We start from the raw sequence: 15,046 nt of genomic DNA, 5'->3' as shown, positions 1-15,046 counted from the left end.
ATCTATTTCTCGTAAAAAATCTAATAGAAAACATCTTTATAAAACGACCAAAGTGCACATTGAATTGTAGACCCTATAAAATTAAACACAATAGGTGCTTGATTAATTCAAATCATTTAATAATAACGATCAGATCAGGATCGGTTTCGTTCGCTTACAAAAACATGTCAGTAACTATTTATATGAAAAGTTTTTGAAAATGTTTTTTGATTATCAGTATAGTAATGATTTCGCAAAAAACAAAGTTTCAAACTTTTTGACAAACGTCTCAGTTAATTTTATTCTCTTCGTTTTATGAATATAGTATTGCCATTAACATATTATTATTAAAAATCTATTTTTAAGTTCTGTCATTTATTTTTCATTTACTCAAGTATAAGTACCTGATTTTGAAAAAATAAAGGAATATTATATCTTGCATAAACTTCAAAAACTATGTATGCTTTTGTATATGTTTAAATTATTATTAATTGAAGAATTCTTTAAACTATAACACCCATAATTTATATGCATACACAATGATGACTCGACTGCCTCATGTAATAACACACCAATTCGAAATAGTGTGTTTTATGTTTTTTGAGCTATTGTTGCATAGAAAAAAATACCACACCAGCCAATTTTTTTTTGGATTTTTTTCTCGAAAAACACCCAAAATACTGTTTAAAATAATACTCGTAAGTAGAGTTATGATTATATAACATTGTTTGTAAAATCTTAAATTACATGGAATAATAATCCACTTGTAGTTGGTGTGTTATTACTCGGAAAAAATATACATGCTCCCTAGACAAATCATTTTAGTGTATCATTTAACTATGATTTCACCGTGGAATATGACACTAATTCAACTTTCACCTTCAAATCTCGCCTTTATCAACATATAACAACACTGTATTGAAAAATCATTATCCTTTGTAATGAATCGCACCTACTTTCATTATCACAAATTGCTTTTGTGACAGTAAAATTGTATTATTTTTGTTATTGTGTACAAATGACTAATTTTAATATTATTATTAATACTATCGGCCTATGGTAGGTACTATTGGAATTTGAATTTAAATTCTAATGGATTTTAGTTATGAACTATTTCATTTAATTAATATGTCGCCAACTAGATCTCGGCGAATATTACAATAAGCTCAAGAGACTAATAAAATAAAGGATGGAAACAATAAAAAAATAAATCTCCTATTTCAGACAACACATTTTTAGGTTATAATTATAAATGATTCAACCTTAAATATTCTGTCACTATTGGCTCCTACAGGATTTTCAATGTTTATAATATTCTGTGTTTCGTAATATAAACTATAACGTCTTCCTATCATTAGTAAGCATCGTATAAATGCATATTTGCACCATTAGTTTCCAATTTACAACCTACAATAATTATTCTTCTTGTATTGATTCCATGACGACTTGTGATAAGTAAATAAGGTAAAACTTGCCCATTTTTGCACATGTGTTGACCTTTTTACTATACTTTTATGATAAATATGGTAGTAAAAAAAGTCTAAAAGGTTTATTGCATGTTTGGGTGAAAATTGGATAGTCCAGGTTGATTTTATCCCCATCTGAAGACTCCGAATAGTCCTAGTGATCCTGGATTGTCGGGTTTTAGTTGTTCTTCCAGTGTGCCATTATGACGCAAAAATTTGGAGGAGATTTGGGAATGATTGATGATTTGATCGAAGAAATTACGAAATCTCCAGCAGATCTTACACAGAATGAAATATATCGCTCTATTTTAGAGCATAATAAATAACAGTATACTTCTGTCAGTAGGTATTTTGCCACCTTGAAACATAAATGCACTTGTAGACATCACGTCATCAGACATGACGTTGTACCTACTTAGTGCATCTGTACAAAGTATTTTCACTATAAATTGACACACTTGAATCGAGAAAAAGAAGAGAGCTGTAATTTAAGACTTGTGTAAAAGGAAGAAAGCCAAAAAAGCATTCAATTCAGGTGAAGAATATGTGAATGAATATAAGAATATTTGAATACCATGAAAGCACTATGTAAAAATTCTTGCCAATTCAAATATGTGCCCAAAAAATGAGTGAATCCGAACGTCAAGTTAGTTTTGATTCATTTTGTATTATTGGCAATCATGAGAAACAATGGGATTACATCTTACGATATGACAAGTCAGTGCAAAAGAAAACCCAAAAACTACCAGCTTCTTTAAGACGTTTAAAAGCACTTATTTATGGTTTGTCATGCAATAACGAAATAATAAAAGTATGTAAAACTATGTTTTTACAAACACTTTCAATTTCAAATATGTGGGTGGTGAGTGCTTTTAAAAAAAGGAAGAGTCAGAATTGCTATTGTATAGTCAAGGCAGGTACAACAACTGTTCTCATGCACTCAAGGAAGCAAAAAAAAATAGTATAATTGAACATGTTAATAATATATTTCATAAGAAAAGAATCCCACTATGTTAGAAAAAATAGCCAAAAAGAATATTAAGACGAGAATTTGAATATGGTGAAAATGTTTCCCCAATATAGCATATGATTTGGATCAAAATAATATCAATTTCCAATTGCTACTGAACGCCAATATAAAGGCATATTTTTCTCGTATTTCTTCGTCTGAACAGGAACGGAAACAATAATTGAGTAAATTAAATATTTAATAAAAAATAAAGTGATTATCAGCAACATTTATTATTTACAGAACGTTCGAGAGAGATGAAACAGGGTGATATAAATCGTGCAAAAGAAAATCACATTACAACTGTTACAGCATGTTTTGATTTACAAAAGTTTTAACTGTGTCACAAAGTGAAGTATGAGTCTTTCATTATAAGAGAAAATAATATGCCATCTATAATCTCACTGTTCATGATAGGATGGCTATTAATTGTTACCTTTGGCATCTACAAACAGCTAAGTGAGGTGCGATAGAAATAAGTAGCTGCATAGAAGTATAGAAGTCTTATAAGTACTATTTTTACATATTTTAAATCTAATTTTAAGAATACAGTTGTATATTATATGATAGTTTTCCTATACTTAATTTAAAAAAAGTTTAATTTACATAACGTTTATAATGCTGCAACGTAATTTACGTAAAATATATAGGTAACAAACTATCCTATCATTTCTTAATTTATACTACCAATCATTATTATGTTGAGTGGAATATTCATTAGGGAACTTTGCAATAATTTTACCATAATATTATGTTCTGTAAAACAATTTCCTCAAACTGACTGAATGGTTAAAATACAGTTTATTGCGATAAAATATTGTTTAATTAAAAAATCTCTTCATATTCCATCAGAATATCTAAACATATTTTTGGTTTAATCAAATATCATCGAGAGAGAAAACACTAAGAGCACATAGTATGTCATTCCCCGTAAAAGTCAAAACAAAAATCTCTCTAAGTCGAGATATTTAAGATTATCTTTCAGAATTAGCATGAAAAAAAACACCATCTCAAGTTACATGGTACTTTTTTTATGAAAAAAAAAATAATTACGTGGAAAAACACACCAAGTATAGATATATACACCCTCTAAAAATATATAAACGGGAAAAATCACACCAAATCTAGATGTAATATTTTAGTTGTCAAACTTAACGTGGAAAAACACATTTAGGGTAATATTTCCCAAATTATTGTCTTGCACAAGTTGATTGTATGCTTAAATGATACTCTATTTAAAGATATAAATTATAATTTAAATAATATTTGCACATAATAAACGGCTTTTGCTACACATTTTTTTGAATGGTTTTTTTGCTCTCCTGAAAAGTTGATAATTCAGAGTTAGTGTGTTATTCCATGAGGTAGTCGATGTGTACCATCGTTAAAGGTATTCAACGATATGTCGAAATTGACAAACAATAAATACCTCGTCTGTCAATTAAACGGTCCGGCTGATAAAAGTAACCGTCAGGGGGCGGCAAATGAACCGATAGGCGGCGCGACCCGCCCAACGCAGTCCCAGCCGCCCACGGTCCGCGGACTTTCACGTCAAAGCAGAAAAACGCAATAAAATTCCAATTACACGGCGGCATAAAATTGAAAAGGCTTCAATTATCCGTTTTATAATTGAAAGGAATGTTTTCGGCTGGCGGTCCGTGACGATTGGTGACGACTCTGAAGAGACTCGTTTATAGGCAATGCATACCTTTTGAAATAAGATATTGAATGCATGCTTACTACAATATTTTTACACAGGTAACACCTTCTAAAAGTTTGAATATGGAATATAAACGATACTTCTACAAATAAACCTAACCATATTGTCTATTTCCTCAAAAATTGTAATTCAATTTAGAATATATTATGTATTTAATAAATTTAGAAAAAAATATGCTAAACCCCACAAAGACATGGTAGAAAAATTCTTTTTGCAAATATAGGTGTAATATTTCACAAATAGTACTACTTTAAACATTTTCATTCAATTTTCATTAAATTATATTAATATACTTACTTACTTATTTATATTTTATCAATGCTGAACATTTTTTCAAGTATAAAAATAATCTTATACATATTGCATCAAAAATTGTGGGGAAAAAATTTTACAAGGCTTTTCATTTAAACATCTTTTATTAATTGTTATGTCGATTTACAATTTCACTTAATTATATCTTTTATATCATGTTTACATTTGTATTGTATTAAAATATTTGATTCATTTAATTACATATTATGATTCTTAACCGGTTCATGAGAAGTCCGTATTATGTTTCCCAGTATTGTCCCTCACAAAAATTACGATTCTGTCAAATACTTGATTTGATCTTTACAGAATAATTTCTTCCTCTTCTTCTTTTAATATTTATGCTATTAAACATAATGGACTTAGAACATTCACTGACGACAATATTTTCTACCGACACATTTCATCCCCAAAATTGAACTATATTTGAATATTTATTAATACACAAAAAAATATATTCTAAAACCATATATATTTACAAAATATGGAGTTATTTTAATTCTTTATTAGTATTGAGATACAATTTATGGTATATAATGTTAACCGACTATCTTTTGACCGGGGAAAGAAGCTATTAACTTTCCAAAAATATCAAGTCATATTTTTCTTTCGGTATTTAATATTATAAAAAAAATGGGGTGAATGGTGTTTTTTTATTGATTCATTTAAATAAACAACTGTTTAATTAACATTTACCATAAGTACCTGACGCCAAATGGTGTAAACTGTAAAGCTCTCTGCACGAAGGTAGGTAGGTAGGTACACGTACGTTCGTATTATTTAAATTCTTTTCAGTATTTCGCCAGAGCTTTATTGAAACTCGCTAGACTTTTATTTCGGCGCAAGACTATTTGCTCAGCAAATAAATTCAGTTGATTCGAGAAACTAAGAGACATTACACTGTTTAAGATTCAAGCCGAATTTGAATTCTGAAAGTTTCTACATCTCGCAATACTATTGTAACTGCCAGCAAAAACAGCGCGGCACGGAACAACCAAAGTTTTTACGTACACCAAAACACAACACTGATATACTTACATTTGTAGGAGTAAACTGTTAGTAGTAGGTAAAATTCAAAATATCCATTTTTATTTATTTTATATTTCATATAATATATTTTTTATTATATTTCATATAATAACCCATATGAAAATATTCTTATTATAATACTTGTATTATTATGTAAGTAATATACGTATTTATACTTCTGTGGGACGAAGCCCAAGGTCGGCATCAGTTTATTATGACGATGCGGCTTAGGGCGGATTCAGGAATCATACAAAGTCTGACAGAGAACGATATTTATCGAATATATGTACAGTACAATCAGTTTACAATATTCAAGCAGTTTAATCCCTCACTCTTGTTACAAATTAATCATCAGCCTTAGTAACATTTTAGCTTCACTTTCATATAATTATTTAAGCTCCATGTGATATGAACGGTGAAGGAAATAAAATACATCAAAATGTAATATATATTGAAGTTTTTTGTGAGATCCTACCAAATCCTGCCTGGTACTTAATATAAAGATTATTATAAGTATTTTAGTAAATGTATGTACATAAATTATATAATTGAAAAAGGTAACTTTCAAAAACCTATCCGGGTGAGTATTAATATCCATTAAGGCTATCCTTCAGCTGAGGCATGGTCTAAAACGATCGTGACTACGCGACGCACAGATTATGCAAACGACGCGTGACGAACAAAAAATAATTTGTCATAAAAATTCAACATGCGTCCATTTAATGTTATGTTTATTGTTAGTCAAGTAATAATAATAATACATTCATTGACATGTTTTGTTTTTCGAGTAAATACGTAACGTTTTTTAGTCATCTTTACATCTCCGATGCCATCAAAAAACAAATTGACGTGCTCACAGGTTGACTATCGCTCTCCGATTGGCAACGCTTGTGAAATTATGTCCCACCTATTGCTGAAAATTATTTGCCGTTTCAATGAAGTATGCTCTTAATACATTGGACGCTAAAGACGCGCCCAATATACACCATGACTGACGTATAATTAATCAAAGTAATTCAGTTAAACTTAAAAATATAGATGATACCTCTTCGTGAAGAAATTAACAATCTTTATCTGGTCTCGAAATAAAATTTCTATAATGAAATATAACCTAAAAACCATTTTTGGCCACCATTTTTCCAATATGGCGGGCAAGCCGAGTGGAATCAATAGATAATTCTTTGTCCCCCGACATTTCTAGGTCATGCGATGTTTGTACAGAATATAATTAGATTAACAATCGCAGATAATATGTCAAACACGTATCACATTCGAATCATAAAATTTAAATGAACATGGTGGCTGCAAACAAGCCACCATGCTTCTATTCCTATTTTCAAATTTAAAAAATATTTATTTGGCCCTGACGACCAAATATACCAGACTAAAAAGTTCAAAAAATCTAATTTCACAAAGTTGTAGAAAAAAAAAATTTATGTGAAGTTAATTACTAAAACTATAATTAATCCCATCTGAATTTAATGCAAGTACATTCCTATTTGATTGCTTCATATTGGTTTTATATGAAAAATATATCATCAGTTGTCTCTCATATTGCATTAAGTTTTTAAAGTTTATGTTTGTGATCTCTCAATGTTAAATATTTTATATTTTAAATAAAACAAAACAACGGCTATATCATTGCAAGCTCTGGGGATTTGGAAGTTCAGATGTCGCGTCTTATAAAAGTACGTATATATAAATATATCTCGTTTTGAAGTCACGATTGGTGAGATACTTACTCCGGCGTAAGTAGGCAAACATCCAAGCATCGCACATCGCCCAAAATGACAACAGATCCAACTTGGACAGAACAACGAAAAAAGCCCACAACGAGTGGTAGTGTTGTCGTTCGAGCTACGCCGTAGCATCGCTACGAACACGGAGTCTACCCCGACTTCCATATTACCGTCGAAGCTGGCGGCGCGCGTTCCAACTTTCGAATTAAGTCAGACGTTTAATCGAATTAGCTAATGAACATAATGGTTGCATTTATACAATAAAACAACTGTATTAATTATATATTTATCCGAATTAACGTAATAAAATTATTTTACTAATGACTAGACAATCTCTACCGTTTTATTACAATACACGTAATATAAATGTTTTATGTTAAATAATTATACCCTTACATAATAGAATCTTCAATAAATTCTTTACAATTAAGCTAAAATCGTATTACTGCATACATGCTTAATAAAGTATGAATATTTTACTACTCGACTTGTGTCTTATCTATAATAATTACCTAATTCTAAAAACTTTTTATTTACATATATAGTATATAATATATACATAATATAATGTCATCAGCGTGAGTGAATCCACTGCTGGATAAATATTCTACAAGCCAATTCCACTCATTGCTCCATTTCATTATATATATATGTGCATAATTGTTCATGAAAAACTATACAAACATTATTATAATGTCTCAAAAAAAACTATCCCTACAACAATGTTAACGGAAATTTCTTAAAGCTACCAGCATAGATATATGATACTGATTCTGTGATAATTTTCCAAAACTGATACGTTTTTGACAAGTCTAGTAGAATATTCATTTTTAAATAATATTAAATTCAATTAAACGAATATTATGACAAATAATTTTCCTACAACCTTACAAATTTCTTGCTAATTGCTAAACGTAATCTAATATTGGTGCTAATATTTAGAATTTTAATAATGTCATTTTTTTACAGAAAATTCATTACCCAGAATCCGATGTATCAACATCACGTTATCGTATATTTTTTTCTGTAACCTTTGCTTTATTTTTAAATCCGTATTTAATCCGGCTTAACGCGCCAATAATACTGTTGATACTCCAAATAAAAACATTCGCTTTTCCGGCTTAAATAATTATTTCTTAAAACGTCTCTATTAAACTTTTCATTGGGGAGGGCCATTACCAAACAGTACTCGAGAAATCGAAAATAATTCCGTAAGGACGAAGAAAGTGAGGGAGGCTCTCTCATAAAAGCTATTGTAGCCCTCAAAGGGTTCAAAGGAAAAGAGGGTTGATATTTATTGCTTGGTGAAGATCTTCACAGAAGATTTTCGTGCTCATTTACACGGGAGGTGAGAGGAATATAACCTTTAATAACAAAGGTTAAGCGCGCAAGATCGAATAAGTAGTTTTTATTCGCTCTATCAAAGATGCCAATTTAAAGGAAATCTAAAATATACCATTATTAAAGTACAGATAGCTTATTAATAATTACAAAACTCCATATAAACTGAACCATCAATCCAAAAAGTGTTATGCTTCATAGTATATCGGTACAAAAAATCTTGTACATTATTTCATTTATTTTTGTCGACTTTCTAGATTTAAAAAAATACTGAATGCGTTATCCCGGGATTGCAATCTGTAATAAATAATTACAAGATAAAAGGAACTTTTTATATACAATGTTTTTAAATTCTGTTGTACCATATAAACTTGACTCAAAAAGCATGAACGATCAAAAAAATTGTACTTGACATGTCATATTGATACCCCAGAGACCCCAGACCCCCCTAGCAACTAATAATGGTGTCGAAATAACTTTTCATACAAAACAGAATTAGCTAAAAATGAATTCAATTCTACTTAAAGATGGCTAAAAGTATTAAAAAATGCATTGGCATCGTGTTCTGATATATTCTAAAAGTTTCAAATGTCTAGCTAGTCGGGAAGTTAGTTAAAAATCGATTGCAAGATTTGTACCGGACAAAGAACCACCGGACAAATAAGAATACGAGCTAAGAAAAACGTTGTTAAATACAAATTTAGAAATCAATATAGATATATATATAAGTAATCTAAGAGTAAAAAGAAGATCCTTACACAATATATTAAAATAATAAATAGAAATATAAAAATAAAAATAAAATTATAATTATAATCTTAACATATTCAATATTTCCATAAAAATAAATAATTCAAAAATACAGGTTAATGACACTATAAACCAGAGGGTTGGAGCGGACCTTTTTTTTGAGTTGCTCCGCTCCGGGAGCTAATACTTGCTCCAGCTCTGCTCCAAAATCTACTCCGCTCCGGGTACAAAGTTTTAATAGGTGTCATATTATGTATAAAAATGTTAAAAAATAAGTAGTTTTTTAAACCCCCATTGCTCCACTGCTCCGTGCTCCTCTCGACTCCCCTTGCGACTCTTCAAATTAAAGTCACTCTGATAGTTGCCATATAAATTAACATCATGCATTCGCACTTCGGTGCAAGGTTGCATCACCAGTCCCGTGCGGCTCTGCTCGGGTCAAAATGAGGGCTTACATTCTTTGATCTGGCACACGTTAGCCGGCCGCGTGACGTGGCTGCATATACATAACGGGAGCGGAGGTGGGAGTTTTACACACCATGCTCCGTGCTCCTGCTCCGAGCTCCGCTCCAACGATCTGCTATAAACAGCAGCATGACAAATAATATCCGCCGCAGAGTTACGAGTGACGTCAGTGGTAACATAAAAAATAATACTTTCTTTGGATTATTATAAACGAACTCATTCATGTTTTCTTAATATCCACTACTAGATTATGGATGTTTCTTTATCAGGATTTTAAAGGTTATTATGCTATCATAATAACTATTTTCATATCTTCGACATAGGGGATGTGTAAAGTAAAAGGAGGACATCACACATACATATACGTTGTATCTAAAGATTTCATATATCCCTACGCTATACATACTCGCAGATTAAAATAATCAACATATTATTATTAGTATTTTGTTGACCCATTTACGGTTTGTGCGTAGAACTTCCTCCCTCTCAACGTCTCAATTAGCCACGGTGCACAGCGGTCAATGATAACGCATCAAACTTATAAAGTAGTGGTATATTCTATTCAATTGTCATTAGCAGACAAGTCTTTTTTACTTTACTCGTCTTTTTTGATTTACCTAACGATCGAATGTTGCCACCTGGCAATGCTTATATCAATTCATGCTCGAAGAACTGTTGATTCTCATTTCTCGAGAAAACGTAAATAAGATGGGTTCTCGAAAATTAAAATAAAATTACCACTACATTGAATATTTTTGATAATAAACCTTTTGAATTCGGGCGGAAAATTTAATGAAGGGGGAAAAATTTGAAAGCTTAAAAAGCTCTCGACTTTAATTGTGAACAAAAAAAAATGGAATGAAACCTTAAAAAAGTTTTGACGTTGATTTAAAACGATTTTTTTCATAACAATATTGTCCTCGCATTAGACATTAAGACTAAAATACTTCTAGCGACAAAATGTGAAAACCTCAGTTTAATACATTTATTGATAATCAATATCTACATATCTAAAAATATTAAGGTTTTTTTTTAATTTAAAAAAAATACCGTTAAAAACCTGTTATGAAATGTGCGTTCGTTGAATGAATTCATATTATTTTGTGCTTCTTTCTTTAACGCTATAGGAGAATTTTTGTGCTAATTCACCGTTGTAATGCATTTTTTATATAAAAAGTATCAATTTTAAAAATGTGTATAACTTGAACTCTTTTTTATTTATATCGATTCGAGCTTTGGAATTTTGTCATCACATGAAAGCTTTTAATACGTACTGATTATCTAAAATGAAAGTTTTCGGTGGAGACATTATTCTTCAGTAAAATTATCTCCAGAATGCAATATTTCTTTTAATTCTCAAATCTGGACAATGGAAAAAGAGAAATCGCAGGGTTTTACTTTAAAGTAAAGCTTTCCCTCAGTTTTATTTTTATTTGTTCCTCTATCTTCCCTGATCCATCGATATAAAACCGAAAAGTGTTTGAAGTTTAGTATCTACATTCTACCTATAGGTATTATGTTAGTATTTTTCCATTCGCTGTTACCATTATTTGTAACAATATCTTGCGGCACACCGGCTGGCAAGCACTGATATAATAAGTAAAAGTGTAATAGTTTTAACGTTTTAAAACTAAAGAGTGTTATATACTCGTAAAGTCTCAAAATTATCAGCAAATATATTAAAACGTCTACATGTTAGTTGAACACTCATAACAGGTAAAATCTAATACCCAAGTGAGCGTTATACAGGCTGTCTAAAAAATACATAACACCGTACAAAAATTATCACAAAACATACAAAAAAAATATAAATATTACTGTTAGATGTTGTTGTTTTTACTGGCGGTTTTACGGCAGAAATGTTTGCTATACTCGTATAAGTTATTATAGTTTTACGTTGATTAAGTATTAATGCGCGTACCAACTAATTTACTATCCACATAAATTCTTTATGTATCAGGTAAATTAACTATTGAGTATCTACTCTGCATTGAAGTTGAATTAAAATTTAAGAAAAAATCAATGTTGGTCGTTTTAATCACAGTAATTTGGAAAAAGATTATTTCTCTTGGTTATTAATTTAGCCCAGGAGCGCACGGGTGACTTTTGTCACGGTGACAGTTTAGTCGCTGTCACTGTCTTCCAATCGAGCGCGCGCACGGGTGACTAAACTGTCACCCGTTACGCATTCATTCTAGCAATGTATTTCGAAGTCGCAGCAGTGATTTGTGCTCTTATAATCAGATATAGAAAAAATACATGAAAGAGACGTTATTGGGTACATCCCATTAGTAATGAGAGGCTACTCAAGGGAAAGTTTTACACTTTATACGAGGACCTCCGAACCTATCCTGTCTTTTTATTAAACAAAACATAAAAGAATGGTGAAACCTACTATCATTTTTTCATTTATGTATATTAAAGGCGAATTATAAAAATACAAATAAAAAAACAACTGTAACAGTAGGTGAGTACCCACTGAATTCGTACATAGATGAAAAATTTTCACTTTGTAACAAATAAACGGTACTTAACAAAGTAAGTAAAAAAAGTTTAGCCACAAAGTTAATGCTTTAAATATGAATAAAATAAAATGGTCAATTCAATAAAATACCAGTTAGGTACCTACAAAAAAAACAAATAATTCTATTTATATTTCAGAATAAAGTGCAAAACCAAGGGGGAAAAAAGCTGGAAAAAATTATTATAAAACTCAAAAATCCTGTTGGCAAATAGGTACTGCAAAATATTTATTTTTTAAATTATTAATAACCATGTCTAGTTGCTTTTTGTACAAGGTGGTTGTTGGTCATTTTGAACAATCATAAACACCCAGGCTATTTGTATGTCCTCCCATCGCAGCGTCGTGTGTTGAACTGAGCTGCGGACGCGTCGCTGAGCGACAATTTGTCGCCCGTGCGCGGGCTCCATATAAAAGTACAGACACAGTGACAATTTCGTAACTCAAAAGTCGCCAGGTGGAGGAACTAAAAAGTCACCCTTCTGTCACGTCACTTCGTGCGCGCACCTCCATATACTGCGATGTATTTTGACACAGCGACGAAACTGTCACCGTGACAAAGGTCACCCGTGTGCTGTAGGGCTTAGTTTGGATACAATTAATATTGGAGTCCCTGCCAATTCGGGTCCTGGGCGATCCCTTTAGCACTAAAGTAAATCCTATTTTTAAACTCATGAATATACCTTATTATTATTAAATGTACTTTAAAAGTGTTGTTTATTGATCCGCACACATGTTATGCAAGCCGGTGAATGAATACGTACTTATATACTTACTAGAATAGTTATTCCAAGTTATATCGTTGCCAATATTATTAAAATTAGCTTTGGTTATCATCTAAGTGGGTAGGTGATGATTATCGGGTACAGATGAAGTTACCAATGCAAGGACAATCGCAATGTATTATATAATTCGCTGCCACGGTGTACGATAGAAATCATCTCTGTGCGAATTGGAACTTGGAAAGCTATTTAAATATTTGGTTAAGTGATTCAAATGGATATATTAGCATATCGTCCGCCGCGAGCTTTTATCCACTCACCGCCCGCGGCTCACTTCATGTGATTGCCTGCCACCCTCAAAAAGGCGGAGAGGCAAAAAGTATTTCTAATGCATGAATCTTTTCTTTAATAATATATAATCGAAATACATCCATTATCCCGCATCCATGAGTATGGTGAAGATGGTAGGTACTCAGCGACTTTTTCTTTTAAACGGAACGTTTCCTAACATATTTTACTCGCAATATTTAGGTATAAATACATACTGGTTGAACCAATTAAGGTCGCCTTCATCCCAATATTTTACTCCCACCTATAATCAAAATAACTCCAGGCAGAACACAGGTACGAGTCATCGGTCGAACGTTTTTAATAAATAACGAGCTACCTGAGCTACGTCAAGATAACGAGAGCGTCTAGGCTTATTACAGTATGGAGTAATTCAAAGCGCATACATAGTGACTGAAAAAGTCAAGTGCAGACCACGAGCGTGTACAGTATAACCGTCGTGGGAACAATAATTCTATTAGAGTTACCATGCAAGCTCGGTAAATCAAACCACCTGTCAAGCCGTGTTACCAACACAATGTGTCTCTTCATTTATCATATAAACCCAAGTACCGTACGAGTGCCTACTAGGACGCGAGGGCATGCACTGGAAACCAGTTTTCACAGATAACATCTATAAGGTTAATGCCTGTACTACTCCGTTATAACCACCCCCCAGCATCCACATCCACCATGATAATCATACAAAAATTACAGTCCACTAAAACATGCAACCACATACTTAATATAAATCCAATCGATTCGACACTTTTCTTCTTGTGAAACTCGTTTATTTTAAATGTGAAAAAAATCTACAATATACAAAAAAATGCCTATTTTATGCCTATAAAATGCCTAAAAATCAATATGGTCTAATTTATAGCTTCACGTTGATCTCATTTACATTTCATATTTTGCGTCGATTCATTGACTATGTATGGCAAATTTCTGACTGACGTTCTTCTAAAACTCTTTATACTGCATATGATTTAATTACCAAATGTTTCTTATGGTTTCGTTTTCTTTAGACTGGTTCTGTCTTTGTGTTCAAATTGTCATCGGATATCAGGAAAATTAATCAGCGCTCCGGGACTTTCGTTTTGCACTGCACCACTTCACCCACTTCGCGTAGACGCAAACATCGTGCGCTACTGATATGGCGGTAGGTATGTTCTGAATTACAGTTTGCCGACAGAAAAATGCAGATGTTTGTTTTTAATTAATAAAATCTACACACAACTTAGTTATAAATGGAGTAGACCACGCCGGAGCGCAGATCTGGATCATGAACTCTCCGAGATTATCGCTCCGTCTCCTGAAAAAATTTAATGTTCAGTTCCGACTCATGAATTATTAAAAATTTTCACTAATAATGCTGCAGCTCTAATAACATTATGCATCCCTCGCGTTTAAATACAGTTAATCGATTTAATCTTCGGAGCACCATATAAAAAATATCTAACACACTTGTTTTTATATAATTCTAAGTAAGTAGGTACTTACATAAAATTCAATAAATATATTGATATGTGCTTACTACCTACTGAAAAATATCGAACGTTCCGGTTCGTATTTTTTTCATTTTGACCGATGGTTCCTACCACTTAAACAGAATTGTGCAAATGGCCAACAAGTAGGTATTCCTACTTTTTTACCTCTGCGCCTACAA

Source organism: Rhyacophila brunnea, unplaced genomic scaffold (genome assembly GCF_057557595.1).
Source record: "Rhyacophila brunnea isolate RB1 unplaced genomic scaffold, BYU_Rbru_1.0 scaffold_8, whole genome shotgun sequence".
In the NCBI taxonomy this organism is placed as follows: domain Eukaryota; kingdom Metazoa; phylum Arthropoda; class Insecta; order Trichoptera; family Rhyacophilidae; genus Rhyacophila; species Rhyacophila brunnea.
This window is presented reverse-complemented; position numbering follows the sequence as displayed.